We start from the raw sequence: 19,689 nt of genomic DNA on the forward strand, positions 1-19,689 counted from the left end.
GCGCTGTGCTTTTATTGCAGCGTGCAAGCTCTATTCCGTGCTGTTGCGCGTACAACTGCAGCAAGCGACCTGAAGATGGTTATGCGGTATTCATGATATCTCAAGGCAAGCGTGACGGCTTGCGCACGAGTCAATGGATTCACAAGATTAGTCGAAAGACGTTTATTCCTAGAAACAGCAGAGTTGTTTGCGACGTCGAGTGCCTTTCTCACTCCCCTTAATAACGCGTCACCTGACGCTGCGTTTTTTATTCCTGCTTGCTGCTCAATATTTTTGCGGCGGCAGCATGTACATTGTATAAAAATAAGGTTGTCCTCTGCAGCATGCTGAATATTTTGCGAGGCTCCAAGGCTCCATCATTTAACACGCTTCGACTTCTGTACAGTCAGAAACAGGGCGCTATAATCTGCTTTTTGCTGCCAGAAATAACTGGAAAATTACAGTCTCTCGATTGCATTTGTCGCGATTATGCTAGGATCCCTGGCCTCCTTCACTAAAAATCAAAATTCGGGCTTGTAGAGGAGCTAGCCTTTCCAGCTTTTACTTGTAGTGTGCGTCGGTTACTCGGGAGCAATGAATGCTGGCCCTGAAAAACTCTTTGGCAAGTAAACCCGAGGTATTGCGGGTAATCTGCACTAGTTAGGTCGTATGGCATTTTTTTTTTTCAATTCTTGAATGTGTCTTGCCATGCTTCGACGCACGCGTGGGTTAAAAAATATGTGTTCGTTTTATCAGGGATACGGCCAATGTGCAGGAGATGTTCATATGATCACACACGCTTCACTTTGACCATGACTACTAGGCGTTGGCAGGTTACCTTCGCTTTGAAAGCTGGAGCTCTAAAAGCGCGATTCCGCGTATTCATTTATTGCGAGAAAAGTTATCCCATCGATGTCAAATCAGCCGGAATCATTGCATCAATTTTCTGTATTTACAAAACTTAAACAATCAATGATGATTATAGTTATTATGTAAAAATAGGGGAACATTTTGCGAGCAACAATTCTTAACACTGTAACATATTACTCATTTCAATTGTATGCAAGATTTTTTTTTTCACCTAGCTTGAGTAATTATCTCATCACTCTATGTTCTAGCTACATTTCACTGAAGACCAGTTTGAGCCGCCAATATTACACGAACTCGAAAAAAAAAAGCAGACCAAACGCAGTTCCATCAATTTTCTCTCACCGACCTGTCCTGAAGTAAAGGAAGCCTCCTCGACAGAGACATGAACCTCGCGCTGATAGTAGTCAGTTATTTCTGTGGCTTGCTCTTTTCCCACCTCCATTTATGAGAAAACAAGAAAGTATAAGAATTAAAAGTCAATGTATAGTTGTCTCGTCAGATATTATGAGATAATAGAGATATGACTGACAACGTAAGTCAATGAAAATTAAAGTATATCAATGGGTCATGGGACGGCATCAGATTAAATAGTGATGGTTATGAATAGTAATAGGTAATGAAGGTGACTGTTACGGATAACAACAGTAAATTATAGTAATAGGCCCGGATAGTGAGGTAATAATGTTCGTTGCGGATAGTGACAGTTACGATAGGTCTCTGGCATTAGTAGATATAGTGATAGATAGGATAGCGATAGTTAATGAATTGGCAGTTATATGCTTTCTCATTTCCGCACGTTGAAGATCTATGTGCACCTTGTAATTTTTTTATTTGATTGTTGTGTTCAATGAAATCAAGCTCTTTTACACAGCGCATGAGACCACAGCATGCTTGCTTCAGAACTTCAGTGTATCGGCAATAGGGCCCACCACTTCTCCCAGTGTACCCTGCTGTCTTTTAACCACACGCGAAGTCAGTGAGGGGCCACGTACTCATAAAATTATTTAATTCCTCCATCAGCATCATATCAAGACTGCCGTGGCAAACCTGTTCCTTGCCTCGAAGCAGCAAGGAACAGCTCAAAATTTGATTTTATACAAAATTAACTAATGAACGCAGATTATCGCGGATCGCTAACTAGCACAGTGCCATTACACTTGGCCTAAGCTTTCCAAAGGTATACGGTTCGGTGTTGCAGCTAAAATTTAGATTTTAATTGCAATTTACTAAATATCAATTAATTTGGTCCAGCAATTGATTGAAATACATGTACAATTAACCAATAATCCAATCTCATGGTTGATCACGTGACATATACTATGCTTAGAGAGATAGCTTGACAGTAGCGAAATAGACTAAGTCCTGCTTTAACCTTCTCTAATCTTGAAGTTCAAAGCACCAGCCTGGATCGTTTTCTGAAGTTTTACCGCGGTGACAGATTTCACGCTCTAAAAAAAAAACACAAAGTCAGAGGCAGTACTAGATTAAGTGCACAAAGTAAAACCTTATCATGAGACTTAAAGGAGCCGCGAAGCGCTTCGTAATATGATATCGGTTATGCTTCAGGTCAATTCTTTATGTCACAGGGATACTAGCTCAAAAAGAATTACAAGAATCGGTGCACAGGAACGGAAGTTATTTAATGAAGAAATTTAAAAATAGAAGCAAACAAAAAACTGCCCTCAACTCAAATTTTGCGGGGCTTCCCATTCCCATTTCGCTCTCCCATTGACGTCATTGGGTGCGACCAATCAAAAGAGGCAAACCGATGACGTCGCGGAAGTTATCACTGCATGGTTGCCTGTTTGCTTTAACTCGTTCCTGCCAAGGATGGCAGCGTCGTTTCTATGGTTACAAGGAACACGTGGGCGTAAGTTGACAGCGTCGCTCCCATGTTGATAAACAGGTGGATGGTCAGCGACGCTTCACCATCCGATATCAGCACTGCTAGCACCTTAGGAGTGCATAAGAAGTCACCGTAAATGGACTTGCCAGACTAATCGGAACTCAAACGCGAGATATCGCGACGAAGCGACGATCTGCGCGTTATTCCGTGCGGGGATACGCCGAAAGGGGACGAACAGCAGCCGACCAGCGTCGTCGCGTCCACCGCGCGGTGTTGACGACGATCGCCCAGCAACGCTGCCAGACCACCACCAAGCTGACGATGCGCACTTGTAAATATGAACCGCAGCACTTTTTTTGCATCTTTCTTGGGACTGAAACGAATTCTTGTAGAATGCAGTGGCTCGATTAGATCGTTTCCGCCAAGTCGTTCTCGGTACGCAGGCACGCCTCGCGAACTTCGAAAAACAACATACGTGTATATTGACGAAATGTGACTTGTCCATATCGCGATTAAAAACGTGGTGATAGAGCCACTGTGGTAACATTACGTTCAATTTTAACCCCGGAAGTCACGCGAGCGGAGAAAACACCACACTGATGACTTGAAACTGTTGCTGCGTCCAGGTGTACACAGCCTCTGTGCTGCCGAGATGTTGAGCCATGTGGTTCCACATTAAGGACGTTTGAACCTTTCCAACATGTGTGCATGCTGTAAAAGCACAGTATTTCACTGGATTCACTAGTGCAGCTTACTCATTTATTATCATTGCATATGTGTAGAAAGCACTATCAGTAATGTAATGACTAATCTATAGCAGAACTTATTAGATCTATGTACAACCTTTTCTTTTATATTTTTTATTCCCTGAGGCGAGAAAACATTTAAAAAAAACACACTCTACATAGGGTACTTTGTCTCAAGGTATGGAGGTGATTTGTGGTGGTGTGGTACTCTTTTTGCAGTATGCTAGACATTTAAGTCAAACCAATGTGGACTGGAGCTTTGTAAATTCCGAGATTGCTTTTTCACAGATGTCTCTCTTCTTTTCATTCTAGAAAATGTTATGTGGCCTATCACCTGTTTGCAAGATGGATTTGGGGGAGAGACTGAACTGGAGAACAAAGAGTGATCCCTTCAAGTGCGGTGACCATGATTAGGAAGATGTTTCCATCGGAACGCTACACAGGGTTAAATTTCCCAACTGTGAGGGGTAAAAAAAAAATAAACCAGTTTTCAGTTTTTTCAAGCTTCATTTGTTTATACAGTGCACAGCTTGCAGCACGGATTACAGCATGTGGTACTGTTAAGCCGAAAAGCAATTAGTATGCCAGGCAAAGACAGAAAAGGGCAACACAGATATACAACTTTTGAAACACTTTTTTTTCAGGGCTCTTCATTTTTGGTCTTACACTTTCCGGAGGCCAAACTACAACACCATATTGCAACACCGGGAAGAACCGAGAAAAGCAAATGCTTCCCCTGTGGTCATGTTAATGGCCATTTTTTAAATTCTCCTTAGCAAAACAGTGCACAGGGTGACGGAACAGAAACATGAAGACACTAACACAGAACTCGCTAGCAACTGAATAAATATATTGCTTGCAGGCAAGAAATACTGCATGCTGCTCCACAAAGAGACATGCACCAACTGGCCAGGCTACTTTCAGTGATGCATTTTGGAAAGGCTCTTGTGCCAATGGCACTTCGGATACACATATAGGTGTCTGTTCCAAGGCTCAGCCACAACAATACCTATATTCTGGTAGTGAGGCAAAAGTTCTGGCATTGCATAACTTTGACCTGCAGCTATGTTGACGCATGGAGTATTGCAGCAAGGTATGAAGGCAGCAAGGTATGAAGCAGACCATGTTGAGCTTCCAATGTCGAGAGCATACCAAAAAAGAAAAAGAGGTTCATATTCTTGATGTGCAAGATTCGACACCTACTCCTTGCTGCCAAGTATACTAACCCGGATAGCACTTTTGGAGCCACATAGATGATAGGCAGCACTAAATGCAAGCAATGGTCACTCCAAATGCAGCAAGGTGCCAGTGACCACTTCGCTTGGATGTTGAATGAATGCAGGGGCAGGTCTACAGCAGAGGCTGAAGGATAATAGGAAGCGTGGCTTCTATCACTGTCATCATCATCATCATCAGCCTGATTATACCCACTGCAGGGCGAAGGCCTCTCCCATATTTCTCCACTTAACCCGGTATCACTGTCAACAATGTCTAGAAGTTTTCACAAATAGGAATCTGTGTTCTTGTCAACCTGAGAGACGGATAGAAATTTAAATCAACATGTGATCTGAGGAGGTGGGCACCAGTTACAAAGCTACAGTTAAAATTTTCTGTGGAAGCACATACAAAGAAACAACAGAAAGAACTTGTGAGCAGAGTTGTATCCTCACAGCTGCTACTTTAATGACGTCCAACCAAAGATTGGCGATGTTATCAAAACACGCATGCGGAATTTCCTGGAGTATGTATAGCAGCGAGACTTATATCAGAAAAACAGTTTACGTGGCGGTTTTTATCGGTCATATATCTAGACAGAGATCTTCCTTTTAGCAAGCCAGTTTCAGAGAGGCCACAATCTGGACCACAGGTTTTGTTCAAGAATATTTTCAGTTCAGGTTCGTCCCAGCGCAGCTGCACTGCATTACAACTGGCATATTTCGCTGGTTTTGAGTTCTGCAAAGTTCAACAAGGTCATATACAACACAACAAGCATTGCTTTCTAAGTGCTAAACATTAACTACAAGAAAAGCACAGCTGTAGGGAGTTGGTGAAGGTTCCAGGTAATATCGCTGGGCATATGAACAGAGGGCTTCGAACAAAATATAAAGGAAGGAAGGACAGATCTTCATTTCTGAGCTCCGTAATTTGCACACCATAATCCCTCACAACGTCGAAAAAAGATGCTGACTGGGACACACTGGACCACAGCAGATTGTTTGCATGCCACTTATGACGTCTTGCAGTGGCCTGGTCCCTCAAGAACACGAACATTTTTGCTACAGCCGTTTGAACTTGTTTGCACTTAGGGGACAGTGTAGACTGGATCAAATGCAGTTGGTCAAAAACATGGACACACTTTGCAGATGCAGAAAAACATTCATCTTCAGCACACAGGTCATGCACAAGGTCGACACGGCACGGTTAGATTTTGGGACTGGCAACAAGGAACTTTCAATGGTGTAGTGGAAGCCAGTAGGAGCAGCTATCGAAACCAGCTGGATGATCACCACACCTGGCATAAAGTCCATTTTGCAAGTTTTGAAGTCATGGATGAAACCACACAACATGCAGCAATGATTCTTGGTACAAAACTTTGTCTAAAGCGTGACCCGCATGGAGCGTTTTTCCGGGCGATTCGCCGGCGCCGACGGCAGCGGAGCGTTTTTTTGCCGCCGGAGAGGACGATTTTGCCAAATCGTCGGGATCTGGCTGAACAGATAAAAACGCCGACGACGCGCCGACGCCGGAAGTCGGCAGCGGCAGAGAGCCAATGAGAGCCGGAGCAGCCGTCACGTGATTCCGGTTGGAGCCACGCCCACGCCGGCCGAGAGAGAGAAGCTCGCGAGAGCGGAAAGAACGACGGGGGTTTGGCGCTCCGACGGCGCCGAGGGTTTCGGGTTTCTCGGCCGAAACGGCCGAGCAGCAATGTAGTCTTTCGGAGTCGCGGGGGCGCACGAGGCGACGACCGCAAGGTCCGGGCATCGGGCACCGTGCATTTCCTTTTTTTTTTAGGTTTCTAGGTTAGAGTTCCGTGAAGGTGGGCCGTCCGCTGGGGCCACGAGTGTTTACGCTGAGCTCGGAGGTTGTTTATGAGCTTCTAGCCTTGCCAGCGAACTTCTGATGCCTCCCTTGTGCTATGGCTTCTGCATTTAGATCCATAGCTGTTGGAAGTGATGCCTTGCCTGTTTTCTTGACACACCTGACCCAGAAGAAAGAGAGGAAACCACAACTTGAAGCTTGCGGCGACAGGGAAAACAAGATGTTCGCGACCTTCTACGCACGGCCGGATGGGGGCGCGTGCGTCGCGCAACTGGGCGGCAAAAAAAACGCCGCTCGGCTGCTGACCATGCGGGAGTGAAATCGTCGACGCCGGCGCGGGCGTCGGGCGTGCGACGCGTTTTCGCGTGCAAAAAACGCTCCATGCGGGCCACGCTTAAGACATTTTGCATCTAAGGCAATGGGAAAGCATTTCAGCAAGCTCGATGGCTGCGTGCTCTTTGAACCCGCAGTCAAATTTTCTGTGGCATATGCTGTTATGGCAAATGTCAGGAAAACACAGTAGAACAGTGCACAAACACTTTGTAGCAGTCAGTGAGCAAGGTCATTCTTCATGTATCATGTCATAACACCTTGATAACACATCTCCTCTTATGCGGCTTGCAGAAACCAGGCTTTCACTGTGATGCTGGCAATATGGGATGAGAAGAATGTGACTTGATCTTCTGTACGAACATTCATTTGCAAGCCCTTGCATTGAGAATCAGCTGCGAGTCTGTGCTGATCCCAGTACTAGTACTATGGGCTCATAAGGAACATGATGAAGCTTTGCCTTTTGAAAATGATGCCTTTCGTCGTTGGAGTAAGTTTCACCGAAATCCACGACATTCATTGCTTCAGACTCTTATTGTCCACATTGCTATACCAGCCACTATCTTGTCACTTCTCGTGATCGTTGAGTGATGTGGCCGAGCTAAATTGTTGTTCATTCTCATGGTCTGGCAGCTCCATTAACCCACGGCCGATTCCTCAGCACTGGCCTCCTTTGGTTGTCACTGGCCCCTTAGAAATGCTCATGCTGGAGCAGCCATATCCTTCCCATAGGGACAGCACTGCCTTAAAGATGTGGCCATATTCCAAGTCTGCAAACACTACAATAAAATTGCAATTATTACCCCCCCCCCCCCCTCTTGCGTTTACCTACAGCCACAGCCAGTGTGGCAAAGGAACTACAACTGGCAGCCAAAGTAGCAGAAGCGCTCATAATGTGAGTGCATCGCGTGAGCGCACTTGAGAGCTCGAGCGGTGCTATGAGGAGGAATGGCAACGAAATTTTAAGGTCGAGCGCTGCGTACAACCTCTCGAATTATATAATATTGGTCAACTGTCGTCGCGTGGCTTGTCTGAGAGTTTGCGCAAGCTTGTCGTTATTTTTTTTTTCAGAGCATGGCTTGCCGGAGCTCAGACCGCATTATCGAAAAAAAAAAGGAGCAGGGGGGGGGGGGGGGGGTAAAACGCGTTTCATCTGCTTTGTTGCGTCAACAGACCTTGTGGCAAGGGACAGGGGAACGCGCGTGCTAGGGATGTACTCCGTCCCCCCCCCCCCTTTTTTTTCGATAATGCGGTCGGAGTCCAGCAAGCCATGCTCTGAAAAAAAGAAAAAAATCGACAAGCTTGCGCAAACTCTCAGACAAGCCACGCGATCGACAGTTGACCAATATTATATAATTCGAGAGGTTGTACGCAGCGCTCGACCTTAAAATTTCGTTGCCATTCCTCCTCATAGCACCGCTCGAGCTCTCAAGTGTGCTTACGCGCTCACGCGGCCCTATCTGTTGACAGTCGAGAGAACAGTGAGCGGCTGCCAAGGTCGTTACTCGTAACGATGACTCTCTGAGAAAGTATACAACAGCAGTTAAAACATTGAATCCTTGATCGTGCATGAACTTCGACAGACTCGCTGACCAAAAACGTGGTCACTGGCACAACATTCACTGCTCAGTCCGTCACGATACTTCCGTCTTCGACTGTTTTTCGCAGAGCGCCTGGCATCGTTGGCACTGCGTTGCTGCGTAGCCGCCGTTGCTTGTAGCCTACGGATGCATAAGCTACCGATGAACACTCGAAGGCGTCTGGAGTGAAGTGCGCCGAGCACACACGCCGATTCGGTTCTTTCTCAATGCCCAGAGCTTCTAACCACATTCTTTTTCGTTCATTATGGGAAGGAAATCTGTGGTACGACACTCCTCCAATGCTTTCGCTGCTCGAGCAGCCTGGGACTGCGCAGAATTTCTTCTTGACAGCACGAAATATAACCAGCCTTCACCAGCGAAAACCGATCGGTCTAGGCAGGACAGCCTACTAGGATACGAAGAACCACCTACAACAAACCACGAGGAATAAACAAACGGCAAACCACACGCAAAGTCTGGCAAGGTATACGCAAGTACTATACGACATGTATACGATACGTGAGGCAAACACAGGGCAAACAGGAGCTACATGAGCAACTATTTCTACTAGAGGGGCGCAAAATTCTTAGATTCGGGAAAATAGACAGAGCCTCTAGCGTTATTTTTTGTAACATTTTATTTGAAGTGCTTTAATCTAAAATAAATATGTCGGTTTTGTAAGTATATTAGAAAACGCAAGACCATTACAGAGCGTATCATTAATCATGAGTTCATTTAGCCGTGAATTTATTGTTCGTCCAATCATCAAATCGGACCCAATGTCGTCATATCCGCTGCCAAAAAATGGCCGCTGTGTGCCGGCACCATCAGTTGTCCGAACTCGCTTTCACGAACAAATTAAAATATTAAATACTGGATAATACACAAAACAACCACCGTTAATAGTGTCACTATAACTCAATCTACGTAACCAAGAGGCAAAACAATGTGCTTAAAAATCGTTTCGGGGCTCCTTTAAAAAGTGTCTGTAGCACAGAACTCGCCTGAAAGCTTTGTTTATCAGTATTCCCCATTCAAACAGTTCTAAGAAGAAACCAATCAATTCATGAACTTTACTATCGGCATTCTCAATGCTTTTCTCGCAATTTTTCAAAAATTTTGTGCACTCCTGGAGCGCAGACCTGGCCCAAAAGCTCGCGCTTCACTCACTGCTGCGGCCGGCCGGCGGGCGTCAGGGGGAAAAAGCGTGTCGTGCGCAGCGCTCGCCGCCGCCGCGCGAGGAGAATCGAGGAGGAAAGCGCGGCGCAGAGGAGAGTGTCGCTACTTTCAAATTATCAAGGGACTTTATCGTCGCAGTGAGCTCCAGAGCGCCACCACTCGTTATGGAGTGGTGGCGCCCCCGCGAAGAATGACGGCGGAAACTGTAACTTCTCCCAATACGCGCTTCCCCAGCCATTGAGGCGCGACGCAACGGTATGGCAACGGGCCGCACCGAGTGCGCCTCCATTTAGCGGCCGTGTGCTTGTGCATTACAGCGTGGACAGATAATTAAACTATCACAACGAAGAAAAATGACAACTATAATAGACCCTTCTTATCAACAGGTTCACAGTAGCGCCAGGCTGCCCGTAGTGTTCTTTTTCTAGTGGCGAATGCTATTAACTTGAAAGTGCGCTCTAGAGCAGTGCTATCTGTGCAGGTCTGTATTTGAGTCGGTCTTGATTCTCCTTTCCACGACCAGACCATCTTTATTGGAATGCTCCGTCGCTTCTGCGCATGCGCCAGCTGAAAGAAGTGAGGAGGCATAGAGTTAATACAGACTCTAGAGGGAAAGCTGCCCGTTCATCCAATGCATTCGAGTGATGACTGCTTGATTGCCGCCATTATCACACTGTTTAATGGCTGCCAGAGGATTTTTGCTTGCTAAATCGGGTACATGAAGATGGTTTGAAGCTGGCAACGTAGATCGTGGGAAGATAGGACATGCATTGGTAGCGCTTGTGTTTGGTAGCGCTGCATTGGTAGCGCTTGGTAGACGTGTTTATGTCGGTGTGTGTCGGTGGTGTTTTTTTCGAAATGTGTAGAGTGCCGTAGCCCTGGGCGCGCACAGGGTTGAGGTGGTTACGGGTGTGCAGTGCGGCAGGTGGGGCCGTCTGCGCTCGGTCACCGGATGCGACGTTAGGCCTCGCCGCGCTTTGAACGGTCAAAGGCGCACGTGGGTGTTGTCAGCGCCTCAGCACGCAAAGTTGGGCACTTGTGTTTGTGTCAGTGGTGTTTTTTGAGAGGTGTAGAGTGCCGTAGCTCTGGGCGCGCACAGGGCTGAGGTGGTTAAGGGTGTGGTGTGCAGCAGGTTGGGAGGTCTGCGCTCGGCCGCCGGATGCGACGTTAAGCCTCGCCGTTGGATGAAGCTGCACTGAGTCCACGGAGCCGCTGGGTGATTCCACTGCTCATATGTCCCCTAACTGAATCCGTTGAGGTGGCCGTCGGCAGCGGGGATACTTGACCGGCGGTGATTGCCTGCGGGCGCCGAGCAGCGCGGGCCGGGTTGGGCGAGCACGGACCGCAGCATGGGTAAGCCGCGCAACAGGAAGGACGCAGGTGAGGATGGGGAAGAATGGGTCGCCTGCACAAGATGTGACATGTGGATGCTGCTCCAGGACACTCCATTTAAGACGATAGAAGAGGCAAATGGAGCGACGCTTTTCGCGTGTACACGATGCACTAGGATGTATGTTATGGAGAGTGAGTTTGCCATCCAACTGAAACAGCTGAGAGAGGAATTGGTTTTGCGGCTGCAGAGCTTGAAGGCAAGGGTGGTGGAGAATTCAGGCAAGGTGAAAGGGCCTGGGATTGAGAACTTACAGCAGCAACTTGAGCAAGAGACGGGAAGGCGCAGAGAATTAGAAGTGCAGGTGCTCGAGTTGCAAAGAACACTGAACATGATGCAGAGCAGGATAGAAATGTTGGAGGAGCAGGCAAAGCCCGGGATACCGACTCTTGAGCCAGGAGAGGTCCAGGAGGTCGGCACAGATGAAATACCGGACAGGATACACGGGCCCAGGCAGCAACCCGAGGACAAGAATATAAGAGATTAGGAACGTAGCGTTGTGTGTTTCGGAGAAGGGGATCGGGAAGACGAAGACACGGAAAACGGAGCTTGGGGAGGAGAGCGAGATGGAGTCCGTGTAGCTAGTGAGGAGAGGGAGATGGAGTCCGTGTAGCTAGTGAGGAGAGGGAGAAGCACAGTGGGGAAAGTGGACAAAAGACCCGGTCAGTCGGACAACAGCAGGTGAGGCAGGAACCCCAGGATAGTAAGTCACCGATCTCTCAGGAGGGCAGCCTCCAGGTGCCTAGGGGCACCAAAGATAGGCAGGTAGGGCAGTCCCGAGCAGTGTTAGTTGCCGGGGACGAGAATGCTTTCCGTTTGAAGCCGGGCACCCTAGAGGTAGTAGACAAAGACAGTCGCCTGTTATTCCTCACGAAGGCGAAGGCAACCACGGCTGAAACGATACAGCGGGTGCAAGGAAGCTTCAGGCGAGAAAAGACCAACAGCACCTGGTAGTGCTGCATGCCGGCTTGGTGGATTTGGAGGAGGGCAAGGAGCCGGAGGAGGTTGCTGGCTCACTGCAGCAGTGGTTGCGGGAGGGGCAGGAACAGTGTCCGGAACATTTCTTTGCAATTTGTGCACTTCCGGAGGGCGGGGCAATGGAGCCCCAGTTGAGAGAGAGATGTAGGGCGGTAAACAGGCAGATTGAAGGAGTGTGCCAAGAGTTGGGGCCTAGGGTGGAATTTATACGCCATAGGTTGCAGGTCGGACAGGCAGGAGCAGGGGGGCTGCTTTATACGAGGGAAGTGGCTGGACAGCTGGAACAGAAGATCGGCGGACGTGCGCGCGCTTTTTTAGGAATTCCACCCAGAGCCGGGAAGCGCTGAGAGTCTCGCTGCACGCAAGGGTCGGGGCCCCAGATGCGCAAAAGGACTGGACGAGGGTCAGCTCAGGAGAGAGGGGGGGCGTTGGACAAGGGGCGCACCCGGAGCATGATGCAGGCTCTAGCACAGCTGCTACTCCAGGCGGGGGCGAGGTAATGGCTCGCAGCCAAAGGGGGGCAGAAGTTGGACAGTTGCTGGAGTATAGGCACATGAAAGAGATAGCTGCACGGAGTGGAGCATCTCGGAGAAGAGCACGCCCCCGAAGGGGCAAGCGACGTAAACAGTCAACGCAGAAGCGGGAGTCGATCGTCTTCCTTAATATGCAGGGAGGTAGGAGGACGCAAAAATGGGAAGGGAATTGGCACGGCAACAAATGGACCTGTTTGCGGTTGCAGAGACCCATCTTCGAGAGGTAGAAACGCCTCCGCAGGTCGAGGGATATGAGTGGGAGGGATGTAATCGGAGAGGGTCCGAACGACAAGGTGGTGGGATAGGTTACTTGTGGGCGGCGTCGAGGCCATGGAATCGCACTAGGCACTCGTGCCAAGAACACATGTGGATGACTGGAAAAGTAGGGGGCGGTCAGTGGCTTTGGCGATCGTTTATATGCGCTCAGGAGAGGCAATAGAGCATAACGGGAAGTTGTACGAATGCCTCAGACAGGATATACGTACGCTTCGGGAGTTTTCAGAGATTTTGGTCCTTGGGGATTTCAATGCCCACCTTGAAGACTTTGACGGGCACACAGACTCAAATGGCAGGCTGCTGATGAGAATGGTAGAGGAAGAGAAGCTAGTATGTGTGAATGGCTCGGACAAGTGTGAGGGGCGCATAACGTGGGCAGCTCGAGAGATGCAATCCTCGATTGACTATTGCCTTATGACAGAGGAGTTGTACGAGGCGCTTGAGAAGATGGTGATAGATGAAGATGGTACGAGGAACCTTGGGAGTGGCCATAACCGGATCCGGCTACTGTTTGGACACGAACATCGGAGGCGACAGCAACCCCAGACACCACTTCGAAGACGACTTAGCGAGGCTGAACTGCAGGAGATTGCAAGCTGGCTAGAGGAGCGAGTAGACCAAATGGACTCCTATGAGGTGTTGATGGATGCAATAGGAGGGCAACTTAGAGCACGGGAAAGCCGTATGGGGGGGCGGCGTAGGGGTAAAGCATGGTGGTGTTCGGAGGTTGCTGCGGCAATTAAGCGATGCCAGGAAGCTAGCAAGGTACACAGGCGTGCGGTCAGAGAACAGGATGATGTGGCCACGGCCAGTGCATGGAATGATTATAGAGCCCGAAAGCAGGAAGCAGCAGCCTTGGTCCAATCACGGCTTCACTCTTTCAATAGGCGATTGATGGAAGAACTGAGAACGGCAGGGCAACAGGCGCCTCAGCGCTTCTGGAGATGGGTGAAGGCGGGGCAGCAGAACCCTAGGCCCATAGCATTGAAGGCTGACTCAGAAGGTGAAGCGGTGACGGGACCAGCTTGTGTCCCAATTCTCGAGCGGTGGTGGCGTACAATACAGGGATCACCAGGAGGTGCGTAAAATGCGGCTGAAGAGGAGGGGGAGACCGAGTGGCAGCGGCCGGAAGAGCAGGCGGCGGATCTGCGGGCGCCACCCACCGAGAGGGAGTGGGAACGGGCAACTAAGAGGGTTGATTCTAGAACAGCAACTGGATGCGACGGCATCCCCATGGGCTTGATCAAGGTGCTGGGGCCGAAGGGTCAGTCACGACTTAAAGAATGCGTGACAAAAGTGCTGGGGGACGCCAAGATCCCAGACGACTGGAGAAGGACCAGGATCAAGCCCCTCTTTAAGGGAGTCGGGGATAAGGAACGCCTGGAAAACTACAGACCTATTGCAGTGACACCAGTCCGATACAGAGTGGCGGCGCAGGTAGCGAAGGCTCACCTTCAGGGGTGGGCGGAGAGGTGTGGAATCCTTGGGGAGCTGCAGAATGGTTTTCGGTCAGGGAGACGGATTGAGGACAATTTAATTGTCCTTGCACAATATATTGAGGCAGCTCTGCAGGCAGATTGCCCTCTCTATGTTGCATATCTGGATATAGCCAAGGTCTATGACAATGTGGACCGGGAACGACTGTGGAGACTTCTGCGAGAGTATAGATTGGAGGAACACAGTGGTGACCTCCTTCGAGCTCTATACGACGGGGTCAAGGCGCGGGTGGAGTAGGCAGAGCAAGTGACAAGCTTCATGGATATTCCGAAGGGACTGCGTCAGGGATGCCCGTTGTCACCACTGCTCTTTATGATTTATGTCGCAGGTGTCACAGCACAGCTGGAGGCCTCGGGGCTTGGTTTTCGTCTGGAGCACTTCGAAGAAGGAATAAGGGTTGTACGACATATACCCACTCTGGTGTATGCGGATGACTTCGCAGTGCTCGCAGGGTCACCCGCAGAACTACAGACGCTCCTGGACATTTGCGCATCAGGAATGGCGGAGCGTCGTCTCAGTTTCAGTGACACGAAATGTTTAGTGATGGCCTCAGGGCGAGGGAGACCACCACAGCGGATCCACGTGGCAGATTCAAGGGAGACCGGTCACTAGAGTAGACACCGCAAAATACCTCGGAGTCAGATTGTCCGCAGGAGCAGACTACCTTGGACAACACGAATGAGAGCTCAGGGGGAAAACTGCTCGTTACAGGGGTGTACTGGGGCGCCAGGCACTTTGGTCGTTTTACCGGTACGAAGTGACGAGAGCGCTTTGGAAGATGGTGGCAGTACCAGCTCTTACATGTGCCAATGCGGTACTGTGCCTGCCGACTGGCACCAGGGAATTCCTCGAGCGCCAACAGAGAGCAGTTGGCCGATTAGCGTTGGGGGTGCCACGGCACACAGCGGTAGGAGTGCAAGGAGAGGTGGGATGGTCTTCATTCATGGCGAGAGAGGCGGTTGCCAAGACAAGTTTTGAGGACAGGCTAATGCGTCTTCCGGCCAGTCGCCTGGCTCATCAAATGTGGGCATACCTGGTCTATACAGGGAAATCTACACGGTGGACTAGGCGCACAGCGAAGCTGCAGCGACGATACAAGTTGCCAGCGGTGTGCCTTGCAAATGCGAAGGGGGCCCAGAGACCGGCCGGGAGCAGGGCGAAGAAAATAAAGGAGGAAGTGAGGGCAGCTGAAACAGCGGAATGGATAGCTGCGGTAGGTGGAAAGTCATCCCTGGCCTTCTACAGTTCGCAAAAGTTGCTGATCCGCCCGGAGCCGTGGTATGAAAACTCTCTGGGAAGCGGTTTGCTGGCTGAAGCTCGCTGTGGTGCGCTGAGAACGCGACAGTGGAGAGCTAGGCTCACTGAATGCCAGACAGCATGCGCCATCTGCGGGGCTGAGGACGAATCCATGGAGCACGTGGTTCTCCGATGCAAGGACATCGTCCCAGTTCCGAGGGCGACGTCGCTTCTAGAGGCACTGGGTTTCTCCGTTGGTGGGCGCAGCGGCCGGAGCGGCAGGGGAGACATGAGCGAGTGACATAGTGACGGACAAAAGTGGTGTGTGCGGACAACCCGTAAACGCTTTGAGTCTTTTTTTCTCTTTCTTTCTTTCTCCCTCTCCCCACCCCCTTTCTTTTCGTTTTTTTTTTTTTTTGGCCAGATTCAGCTCAGACTGTGATGCTGTGATCGCCCGTTCCAAAGGGTGCGGCCCCATCACCATAGCCATCGCCATCAATTTTTCTACCCGTTTCTCCTGGCTTGATCCAGAACTTTGTGATCCCCCGATACAAAGGGGAATGGCTGCATCAGCATCATCATCATCAGCAGTTAACTGGCGGCGACTGTGTTACTGTAGAGTAGGTGCTGTAAACAACGGCAGAATCGTCGCGTCTGGAGCATTTCTGGTGGTGTGTTGCGTCGCGTACCTACTGTAACATCACATAGGTGTCCTACCTCTTCCGGGTTGTTATCGCAAGGTGGGCTATCCCTGCGATTGTTACGCGTTTCGCATGCATTTCGTCTGTCGAGGACACATGCATCTCCTCTGTGCCCGATCACCTGAAAACACGTCAGAAATTTGCTTTGGCGCAAGACGGCAACCACAGTATATTAAAAAAAAACAGTGACGAATTCCACAGCAACGGCCCTTCTTGGTCTATCCCCGGATGGCTAGTGCTGCATACAGTAAATTTCAAAGGGTGCTCGTGTGTGTTTACTGTTGATTTGCCTTGTGTGCGTATTTTTTATTTTGTTTCCTTTTATAAATGTCAAAGGCTTCTTAACTCCTGTGGATCTTGTGCATTTTTTTACCTTGCGTTTCGTGTAGGATGAAGTTGACGTATCTTTTCTGGCGCGGGACGATGTCGCAATGGGATTATCTCACCACAGCATCATCTCCAGCCATTTTAACAACTGTTTGTTCTTCAGTATACGGAGTAGCAGTTACGAGAAATCAGAAATGCTCTAAATAATATCGTGTTTATTATCGCATGTATTAGCGATGCAAAACATTACTATAAAACAAATTTAGATGCCACTGAAAACACTCGATCATTCACCTTTTAAAATTAGCATAATGTGTCCCCTAGTAGGCTGGGGAAATGTCAATAAGGAAGCTGAATATACCTAAATATAAACAGGATCATAACGGTTTTTGTGCATCTCATGGCAAGACATGCACACAGCGGTAAGGCATATCACTGAAGATATTTATTCGAGTTGCAGCCCGAAGTTATGGACTGAGCATTTTAGTCATCTCATAGTGTGAAATTTCACAGCCATGTAGCATTAAACGAGATCATGTAAGTATATCATAATAATGATTCATTCGTGGAATGCCATGATGCATATATTGGCGTGCCAAAGCCAACAGAAGGCTTGTAGGGCAGTTTTTAGCAGCGTAAGACAAGTCTGAGCATACATGCCTGTCAGCTGACATAAAAAAATAATGTAAAACTAAAGATTAAGCAGGAAAAAAGAAAGAGGGGAAAAAATCAAGCATACAGATCTAATCTAGCATAACTTGACTTGCTTGAAAGAAAACTCTAGTTGGCACAGGTATTATTATGAACACCTATTATGAAATTTGCAAATATAAAATGTGGCACATCTACTCACACGTGAAGCGATATGCCGGATCCTTTTATAGCTGTTGCCTTGCATACAGCGCAGCAAGGCGCCATCGCGATGCATGAAAGAGCAAGCACCTGTTGGCTCTCAACTTCTGGTTGTTTCAAGTGTCTGACCTCGAGGCGCTCGAAAACTGAAATTTGAAACCGAAATTCAAAGGGCGTCTGCTACGTCTGCTCGCAGACATGGTTTCCAATCGTTCTACATCATCCCTTTACGACCAAGAAGGTGCCTGAAAGAGTATATAATGGACTTGAAACTTGAAAACAATGAATAGAAATTTCCTACAGCTGTGTTATCTGCAGCGATTTTTAAAACTGTTGTTCAAACCTTTATTCATTTTTGACGCAGTGAGCAGAACCTGTGCTGGCCACAATGACAAATTTGATGATGGCGACGAACCAGTGCCCCTACCAGTACAGTGTATTAGTACACTATACTACCAGTGCTACCAGTGCGGGAGCGGCTAAAACTGGATGGATGGATGATGGATGATAGTGGCTCTGTCCTTTGTATCGGACGGCAGCTTGCGCCGCCTAGCCAAAAAATTAAAAGAAATATATTTATCTCTTCCCCATTTTTAGCTTCTAATTCGCCCGTATCTGCCCCCCTCCCTTTTTTTCCTCTCTTTATTCTCTTGACTTTTTCCACCAATCCTCTAACCTCTCTTTTGTTATCAGAACGCGTTCCTCATCCATTCGTCCATCTTCCCCAGCAAATCCCAGCGCTCTCTCCAGATCTGCCGCTTTTTCCGCGGGAAGGGCAGGACGAAGTTTTTGGCACCTTAGAACATGTTCCGTTGTTTCCTCCTCAGTTCCGCACGCCGCGCATAATATATCTACTTCCTGAAATTTTTTCCTGTACGTTTTTGTTCTGAGGGCCCCTGTCCTAGCCTCAAACAGCAATGAGCTCCCTCGTGAGTTGTAGAATAAACTTTCTTTCTTTATATCTTGTTTTCGAGTTCTATACATACCCAATGCCGATTTTCCTTGCATTCTTTCCTCCCACATTTTCCTTTCTGCCTCCTTTACCTGCTTTTCAATGCTGCTGTTTTGCTGCGGTGTATCTCCAAACTCTAGGTACTTAAATCTGAGCTTTCGGGTTCTGTTAGTCCATTTCGTATTCAGGCTTTTCATGAAGAGGTGCTTGTACATTTTTCGTGCCCACCTTGATTCCTCCATTTCGGTTAGTCTCTGATCATATTTTAGTTTGCTAATTGCCTCTCTAACCTCAAATGATGCCCAGCCCATATCTCCCTGGACTCCTTCATTAGGTGTGTTGCCATGTGCTCCCAATGCCAATCTACCTACCTTTCTCTGTCTGATTTCAAGGCCTGACTGTACTTCTGATTTCATGCACAGGACTGCATTTCCAAAAGTGAGTCCTGGTACCATAACACCCTTCCATACCCCTCTAACAACCTCATACCTGTTATAATTCCAGAGGGCCCTGTGTTTCATAATGTCCGAACTCCTTTTCTCTTTGTCTATCGTAATTCTTTCATGCTTTTCTAGGTACTTTTTCCTTCATTGATCCATATGCCCAGGTATTTATAGCTCTCCACATGTTCAATATGCCCAGGTATTTATAGCTCTCCACATGTTCAACCTTGGTGCCTTGTATTTCCAGCACGTCCCCCCTTTCATCATTAAATACCATTATTCCTAATTTCTGATCCTGGTAGAACTTGTGTTACTTTCTGTCCTCCCTGCATATAGCTTGCATCGAATCCCATAATACTTTCCTCCAGGCGCCTTTCCATTTGGCTCCTGTATATCATGAAAAGCAGCGGTGACAGTGGGCACCCTTGCCTAAGCCCCCTTTTTATTTTTGCTGGTTTTGTTGTTTCCGTCTCCCATACTATCACTGCCTCATTATCTGCATACACTTCTTGTATGAACTGAACCAGGTTTTTATTCAGGCCATATTCCTTCAACTGGTCCCACAGTTTTTTCTGATCTACACTGTCATATGCCCCTTTAATATCTAAAAACGCTATCCATAATGGTCTCTGACTTGCTGCTGCTGTTTCTATACACTGGGTAACCACGAATAAATTATCCTCTAGTCTTCTGTCCTTGCGGAAACCATTTTGTAGTTCTGCGAGGATATTCCCTCCTTCTGCCCATTCCTCCATCATTCGCCATGAATAATGCCAGTGTTGCCTGGATTTTTGCTGGACAGCCGCCCTGAATCCCTAGCAATCCCTAGGTCGGATTGTCCCTAGTTGGGGGCACGGCGTGCCGACGGGCCACCGCTCATCGCCCGCCACCCACCCTGCTTGGGGGTGCCGCCGGTGCCACGGCCTGCGGTTTGG

Source organism: Amblyomma maculatum, chromosome 1, assembly GCF_055883805.1.
Source record: "Amblyomma maculatum isolate TAMU_Amacu chromosome 1, ASM5588380v1, whole genome shotgun sequence".
NCBI classification, from domain to species: Eukaryota; Metazoa; Arthropoda; class Arachnida; order Ixodida; family Ixodidae; genus Amblyomma; species Amblyomma maculatum.